Here is a 9,129-nt window from a genome sequence, read left to right on the forward strand (position 1 = left end):
CTATATCTTACCTCAAACCATAAAAGATGGTGTAAGATTCCAGGAGTAAAAACCTTTAAGACACAGAGTATACATTATTTTCTTTCCAGTGTTTCACTCAATTATTTGTTTCAGTGATGGAAAGTATGAGTAAGACAACGGTTTTCATATATGTAGAGGTAAAGGAAGTTGCTTTGTCAAAATTTACTAGGTGGTTTACTTCATTTCTTGGCACACCTACATAAAAGCGAAAAGAGAATAAAATGTATTTGAAATAAACATGGGTACCTAAATAGTTCATATACAGATGCACAACACAATTTACAAGCATGCACACACACCATAACAGATGTATTCAAGAGGGTTTTGAAAAGCAGCGTGAAAAGCCAGCACAGTTGGTTTTGCTCACATCCAGATCTCATCTGAAACAGTCAGAAATGCACTTGCCATCCATAGTTTGGCACATGGGAACCTTTAGTCACAAATTCTAATTACTTGGTGCCAGCTCTGCAGTGGTGTGCTTAAATGTTTAACAACAAGCTCATAAATAAATGAACTAATAAGTACCCTTGTTTCCTGAGTTTGCTAGTTTCTGTATTTCTGCCATGACAAACTGCTGGATTGTAGGTGACACTATTCATTGTTAATCACCCGTCTCCTAGATGATGGTATTCGCTGAGATTTTAGATTGCAGAGCTGGGACTGGCCCAGCTGATACCAGGCAGCACTCTGTTTTGCCAAATTCAAAACAGGCTGTACATTCATGAGTCAAATAAATACCATCTATTTATTGTATTAAATAATGTAAACTTGGGGGTGGGTATGTTATGTAGCTTCAGGTAGATGGAAGACCCATCTACTTCAGATTGTCTTCATTCCTTACTCACTTTTGACTCCAAAATTTGGTAGAGTTTTTCAAATGATATTTGATTAATATTTTCTGACATAATAGTAAAGCAAAAAAGAAAAGTATTCTGGCATTTAAATTATTTTATTTCATTGAAAATAGATTTTTTTTTCTCACAATTTTTTTTTTTGGTCTTTTTATAGTGTATCAGATTTTCTGAATGTTTTGTGCCAAGAGGTTTTTAGATTTAACATTTTTTTTGCCAGTGTCTGATATAGTGCTGGGAGTAAAACTGAGGTATTGGATTTAAATTCTGCCATTTATTTTTATAAAAATCCTAAGTAAAAATAATTTTATAGCTTTATCCAAGCATTATAGAATATTTTGACTGAAAATAATAAACATAGTTGAGAGTAGGAAATGTATAACTGAAGTACAAAGGAATACCTACTGAGAACTATTTCTGATTAAACTTCCCTAATAATTATATATTTTTGGTGATCTATGAGCCATGTGTTAGTGATATACATAAAATAAGTCAGTTTTTTTAGCTTTAATAACTGAGAGAAAAGGATAAGCATTTCTTTGAGGCTTATGAAATCTTTGGAAGGTAATTTTTGTACTCAAGGAATTAAGAAAAATGGACAACTAAAAGGGAAAAGTATGTACAGAGTTACAAATTTTAGATCTTTCTAGGGTTTTCTCTACACTAGCTTTATACATATATATTCCTAGTAATGAGTCATCGAGAAGTCACAGTATCTAGTTTTCAATATTTGTCAATCTGTACATAGAAATCATGTTTATGAGAATGTCACACTGATCTTATTAAGAATTAAGTTGACTATATTTTCATATGCATAAGAGTCAATTGTATTCTTCTTTTACTAAGGTATAGATTATATATCACTTGTCAAGTTGTCTATTTTTACACTGGATTTCAAGTTCTTTCTTTGTCTTTTACTGTTGTTCTATGCTGCCCACCTGGGTCAAATTACCATTACATTTTCACTTCCATTATAGTACTTTTGCCTTACAGATAGGCTTTTTTTTTTTGTTTGTTTGATGTAGCCAAATGAACACATTTTAAAATGACATAAATTTTATAACACAATCAGAACCACTTTTCATAAACAGAGCTGAAGTCACAAAAAGATTTGTCATTAAAACTGACACCTATTCATTTTTAATTTCTTCTCATATAATCATGAGATGTTAATGAGTATCATTTCCCGCTGTCCTGCCCTGGACTGTGTTGCTCATTCCATACGTTACTGAAACCTAGACAGCTGACTAGGTGATCGTGTCTCTTGCTCCTTGGGCTTCAGCTGGATTAGGCCAAATGAACTCCAGCAGACAGCCTGGATAGGACAGCCCTAAGTGTAGGGTCAATGTGTTTGTTCTGTGTTTCTAATTCTAATGTCACAGCTCTTGTCAGATGTCCCTTTCCATGCTATTTCTGTGTTAATCACTGCTACTCATTTTGCTAGATCCTCAGGTTACTTGCTCAGTTGGATTTCTCATATCTCTCTCTCTCTCTCTCTCTCTCTCTCTCTCTCTCTCTATATATATATATATATATATATATATATATATATATATATATATATGTATGTATATATCCCAGAGATCTAGAGAAATCCTTTTCATGAATAACCTAAAATTTATGAATAAAATATTTCTTAAAATATAAACCAGACAATCAATGGAACCTCATATAAGATTCAGGCTTCCTTCCAAAGCTTTAGCAAACTTGTATTTATAACTCTTCTCTTTCTTAAAGCTCCTGTACCAAGATGTATGAAATTCAACTACTATAAAAGAGATTCTTTATAATGTAAACTAGTAGATGTGAATGAGAAAGTAAGAAGAAAATGTCAGGGAAAATATGTAGGAATAAAATATGAGTCCAGGAGAGGGAATTCTCACTGAAATAAATTTTGTATCACAACCAGATTAGTTCATTTTGGAGATATTAATACATTCTCTGTGGCCTTGAATAGTAGAGAACACAGGCATTGATTAGTTGTAAATTATAATGGTAAAATTCTTATAAGCCAGATAAATCATACATGATGCCTTCACTGACTGAACTACTACATAAACAGTGACAGTAGTTGATTATTTTGGATTTGTTCTGGTGAATTGGGGGGAAAAAGGTACATCTCAAGGATGTCTAACTATGAATATGACCTCAGGAGGATGTAGATTCAAAATTTATTCTCTCCGATTAGTCTTCAGAATCCATGATCAAAGGTTCATGATAATGGTACATTCAGTTCTGTCTAGCAATATAAAACCTCATCTTTAGGGATGCATTAGTATAAGCAGTGTTGGAGTTTGTCTTAGGGTTTTATGTCTGTGGAGAGATACCAAGACCATGGCAACTCTTATAAAGGAAAAGGCTTGACTGAGGATGGCTAACAGTTTCAGAGGTTTAGTCTGTTACCATCATGGTGGGATGCTGTCAGCATCCAGGCATACCTGTTTCTTGAGAAGGAGCTGGGAGTTCTGCATCTTGATCTGAAGGCAGCCAGAAGGAGCCTCCTATGTTCCACTGGAAAGAGCTTGTGCATATAGACTCAAAACCCACCCCAACAGTGACCACTTCCTTTAACAAAACATGGCCACACCACCTAATAGTGCCACTTCCCATGGACCAAGCATGTGCAAACCACCACAGAGCTGTCTGGGACTTTAGACCATGTCACCATCTTATCACTCTAGCTTGGTTTTCTTCACATTTGCTTCTGTTGTTATCTTGTGGCCTTTACCGGCATTGACCAACTTGCCAGTCTTAAATGTAGTGCTGTTTATTCTGCATTATCCTATTTCTAGTTTCAAATTATCTAATTGCAATCTATTTCCACAGTCAAAGAATTCCAGATGTTCTTGACTTCACAACGGATTTAATTAATTTTGGTGATTCTGTAGTTTGAATGAATGTCTTTCCTCTAGGGCCTTATGAGATTATTAATGCAGGTCTTTTAAGAAAAGAAAACTTTTTTGGTTCTTTGTGAATTTTACATCATGCATCCAATCCAACTTATCTTCCCCTCACTGTAACAGAGAAAAAAAATTGCCATTACAGAAGCTGTAATGTGTCACAATGTGTCCTACATGATGCCCTACTATGTCCATACTTCTTTGCCTACAAATGATCACTGCAATGACTTGTTGGTCTGCTAGGAGATCTCTGACTTCTGGTAATCTATCAATACTGGAATCTCACTGGGATTCCTCTCAAGATATCCTGTTGTTGCCCTGTGTCATGGAGGTCCTGTAGTTTTGGGTCTGTAAGAATGGCCCCTTCATGCACTCCAGCTATTCCCCAATGACTTAGATGTTGGGATGGGCCAATTGAAAGCCCAAGCTCTGGGCCTGAAAGGAATCTGAGCTTGTCAGCCTGCAGGTTCTCCTGCTCTCATATCCTCAAGGGCAGCACAGGCTAGGACCTCACCATGGTCCTAGGTGGCATCACTGGCAATTCACACCAGGATGGCTCTCACTACCTTTGAGTCTCCAGTTTTGCTGCTCTTCATTGTGCTCACATCCTTCTGTTTCTCTTTATCTTTCATTTCCCCACCACTTACTTGTTCCTCTTAGTGATGCTCAGGGGTCTCTGAGTGTCTCAGGTCATCTCAGGAGAAGTCTCAGGAGTGCTCTGCTCTGCTCTTGCATTATGGCACTGGGCAAGGATCATCTTGGGCATGGTCCACCCCATCCTGCCCTCAGCAGTTCTGCCTGGTGCTGGACTGGTAGCCATCTCAGGCTACCTTCCTACCCATCTGCCATGGTGCCTGTCTGGTTGATTGGTGGTTGTCTCAGAATTGATACTTGCCTAGCCAGCCTGAGTGGTCCCATGTAAGGATTGTCTGTCTTAGACTCACTCTTACCCTGGAGCCTTCAGTCCCAGGCAGGCTTCTTCTAGTCTCTGGCTTACTGCCTATCCTGGGAGTCCCTTTGGTCCTGTGTGGTGCTGGACTGGTGGTCATCTCGGGCTTGGTTTGATTTAGAAATGTTAGGCTACTAATCATTTTGGTATTCATAGATCATAAAATTGAGTTTAGACATAGCCTCCTCTCTGCCACTTAATAATGCACATGCGACACAGAAGCCACACCCAGAATGCCTCTAAGAGCAGTTCCTGTAGGCATTTAACCATGCATTTTGAGACTAATTGGAAGTACTTCTGTTTTTATGAAGTACATGAATCATTCACATGATCCTCATGTAAAAATATTTATTACATTTCTGGCCAATTATCTGAGAGTCTAGAGATAGCCATAGGGTCAGTCAGAGTCAATGTTGGAGGAACCCATATAGATCATGACTTTTGAGCTGGTGGGTCATTGAGCATGGGTGGTATAAAAATCTATTATAAAGAGACAGAAGTTGAGCTGCATACCTTGGCAAAGAGATTTAATGTCTTTATAAAACTATTCATTGCCGGAGGTGTAAAGTTATTCAAAATGAATTATTGGTAAACAGGTCCATCAATATGGTAAGATTTGAACACTTTGGTAGCAGCTAATGTTCTTTGCAGACTTTTATTAGTGACTGGCAAAATACTCTGGAGCAAAAAAAAAAAGTTCATCATTTTGCAAATCCTTAATTTATAATGAATGAGCAAAATTTCTAGTTCCTAATGGCTGTTTGAGCTTCAGTTCATGTAGCACATTGTTAAGGGAGAACTGGAGCTTCTGTTACTGTCTCCTGCAGCATCCTCTCCAGGCATAGTGTCTCCTGCAGATGGAGCTCATTTTCCCAACAACAATCTCATAATGCTTCATTTTAATGTTATAACCCCAGTGAGAGCTGATGGCCTTTTTTTTTTTTTTACCAGTTTCTTCGTATCTTTGTTTTCTTTATTTCTTTTTATGACTGTATTAGTGTATATGCGTTGTAAAAAATTAATAAGCTTCATGTGAAAAGATGTTTTTGCTACAATATTATTTATTACAATAACCCTAATCATCCAATGAAAACAGGTTAGTAAATTATTGCACAAGTAACAGCATAGAATTGTCAATGTAAAAAGGCAGATATAAAACAATATTCTGAGTGGTAGTAACTAGGTAAATCTGTATGTTTGGTAAATAGAGGTAAATAGAGATCAGAGCTTGTGGTGAGGAAGATGTTAAGTCTAGCCAAATGGAATTGTGGGGCCATTTGTCCTTTTCCATAGAATTGTGAAATGTTTATTTCTTTTCTATGATTAAAAAAGACAGTTGTATTTTGGAAAATAAAGTTCTGACAAACTGTGGGAAGAAAAAAAACTTATGAGATTCATTTTAACCATTTTCTGCATTGTGTCCTTGGCTCATGTTTGTCCTGTTACACATTCTTGTCTCCCCCATTTTCTGATCCCCTTTTCTCAAATCATTCTCCCTTTAATTTCATGACCTCTACATGTATATCAGAGAAACTGTACCATATTTTGGTTTTTTCCTTGTACATTAGCATACATATTCTTAAAACAACATTATTTATTAAAATATGAGTAATCATGGGTTACTATTTCTCTTTTCTAGGTAAATAAAATCATTGGCAGTTTCAATTTTTCTACTAATAAATAGTAGTGTATAAGTAAAAGAAAGAGCCTAAATGAGAGAGTATGAAAGTACGATTTCAAAATCCTTTAGGATTTAATTTCCCTTCCTCAAATTGTACCACTCAGTTATAATTGTGATAGTTTGACAGTGGTAACACTATTGATTAAAGTTAGGTAAAAGTTGAAGTACTTTATTTTAACATGGCTAGGCTTTATTTTCAGAATAAAATATCCAAAGTGCAACATTTGTTTTGCTCCTACCTATACTAAACACTACCTTCAATTTTATTTGCATAATTCAGTCCTAAAATCAACATTATGTGTTAATAGCTACTGGTTTTACTTTTTTTTTGCTGTTTGTTTGTTTGATATGTTTTTTACATGAAATGTGAAAACCTAATACAAATTAAGTGAAATATGGAAGTATATATATTGCTGGTAAATTGTAGAAATATAAACACTCAACTCCAAGAGAACTAATTTTTCTAAATTCTATCATTATGTGAATAATAAGATGAACTCTAATCCAATTATTCATGAATAATTTTGACTTCAACTAAAAAGTATATTCAGCCTTGTTTAACATTGTTAAAGTCTATATTATTTCATGAAACAAGTTACATAAATGATGCTATGAATTTCTTTGTAAGGGAGAAAATATAATACCCATGAGCAAACGTCTCATCTGTAGCCACATGTAATAAGTGTATTCCTTGGAGCAAAGAAACAAAACATTAATAGTCTATAAAACAGCTCAGATTCTTATCTCAACTTTGTAGCTCATGGGAGTGTACATAGTATTCATGTGTATGACTGATACATGAGCAACTAAGAACACATCAAATGGTTTGACTTTCCATTTGTGTATGGCTTTCTTCTTCATGGGACAATTTTTTTCAGTGTTGAATTCGACATTGAAAACTCTGTATTTTAACTGGAAAATTAAGACCATTTTCCTTCATGGTTATTATTTATAAGGGTGTGATAGTTACTATCTTCTGTTTATTTGCTTTTCTACCAGTGATTCTTTTAACTTTTATTTGTTCTTCTGCTGTTCTGATGAGATTTATCATTTCCTCTGCTCTTGTGGTTGCTTTAATCTTCCTCTTTCCAATGCATGATTCCTGTAAGTATGCTGGGCAATGAATTGTCTTAATTTGTGCGTATGTTGGGAAAAAAAATTTTTTTTTGAGTCTGAAAGTATGAAGGTAGACTTTGCTGTGCACAGTGATTAACTTTGGGAGGTTTGTTTTTGTTTGTTTGTTTCCTTTTAAGCCCTAAAATACAACATTCCAAGGTCATTGGGCTTCATCATGTCCATGTAGAAATATGCTACAATTGTGATTGGTTGGATTTTGTGAATGAATTGTCACTTGTCTCTTACAATTCAGGGTGGCCTCGAATTTACTGCATAGCTCAGGCTTTCTTGACACTTTTGGTTTTCCTGCATGAACTTTGCAAGTGCTAGGGAGTAGCTATGTACCCACCACACCAACTTTCCAAGATGAATTGTTTTAAAATTACTTATACATTATAACTACATTAAAACTAAATTAAATTCACAGTAGTACTGCTTATCAAAAATATGCTCCTAGATAAGTCATTTAATCCTGATTGATCTGAATTATGCAACAGAAAATTAAAATGAAAGAATCAAAAATTGAGAAACTCATGATTCATTGTAGAAATCATAAAAATGTTAGTAAATTTAATCTGATAAAAAAATCCATGGTTTACCACACCAGTACCCTCAGTTTTCATATAGAACTACATAAACCAAAACCCAAGTGCTAGGTGTAGGATATCTCCCAATTAGTTGTTGACCAAGGAATTCCTAGTAGCTTTCAAAACAATAAAGACTAATGCTACTACTCTTGGTTGCTGTGTTAGTTACTTTCCTATTGTTTTAATAAAATAACATGATCAAGGCAATTTATAGAACTGTTTATTTTGGGATTACAGTCCAAAGGGATAGAATCTATTACCATCATGACAATGAACGTGGCAGGCAGACATGGCTGTTGAGAGCCCACATCTCAGCTGACAAACAGGAAGCAGAGAGAACACTGGGAAAAATATGAGTCTTTGAAACCACAAAACCCTCCCCTGGTGACACACCTCCTCCAAGGCTACACCTCATAATCTTTCACAAACAGCTCCAACAACTATGGACCAAGTACTCAAACATAGCCTGTGGGACCAGTGTCATTCAAAGCCTCATAGTTACCCAACGGGACTCCATGATAAGAACCCCTTTGACTGATGATAACATACATTTTGGATAAAGAACACAGAGAAATGAACTTGAAACTAAGCTCGAAGCATCTTCCTTGATGACTGTTAATAAAGTGCTGGAGATACTATGCAAGCTTTTAGGGTGAAAAGTTATCAACAATCTTGTCCAGCTTTGGAACCTATGAGGTACAAAACTGACCTCTCAGCCAAACTATGCCTACAGATAGAATAGTGGCACTTATTGGAAATATTCTTCTTTTTGAATGGAAGAACAGGTAAATCTATCAAATGGAGTCTAGTGGTGGGGGCCAACAATGTGACTAATAGTTCTACCGTATATAGTAGGGTCCCATAGTGAAGCAGTAGCTAATTCCCCATATTCTCAGTACTGACCTGGAGACTCTTTGCTTTAACCAAACAATTTCTCAACTTTTTTTCTTTTCAGTTTTGTGATGTCAAGCTAAATAAAAAAAAAATCATTTTTTTTGTCTTTGATATGGCTTTTCAGATACCC

General features: G+C 35.6%; 1 non-coding gene across 1 annotated transcript; it reads right to left on the minus strand.

Annotated features, from left to right (window-relative positions):
• Positions 1–4,843: 4,843 nt before the first annotated feature.
• LOC143436546 (small nucleolar RNA SNORA17) lies at positions 4,844–4,971 on the minus strand. Its single transcript, XR_013106505.1, has one exon. It is a non-coding gene; the product is annotated as a small nucleolar RNA SNORA17 (small nucleolar RNA).
• Between the last annotated feature and the right edge of the window lie 4,158 nt (positions 4,972–9,129).

Source organism: Arvicanthis niloticus, chromosome 22 (genome assembly GCF_011762505.2).
Source record: "Arvicanthis niloticus isolate mArvNil1 chromosome 22, mArvNil1.pat.X, whole genome shotgun sequence".
Taxonomy (NCBI): domain Eukaryota; kingdom Metazoa; phylum Chordata; class Mammalia; order Rodentia; family Muridae; genus Arvicanthis; species Arvicanthis niloticus.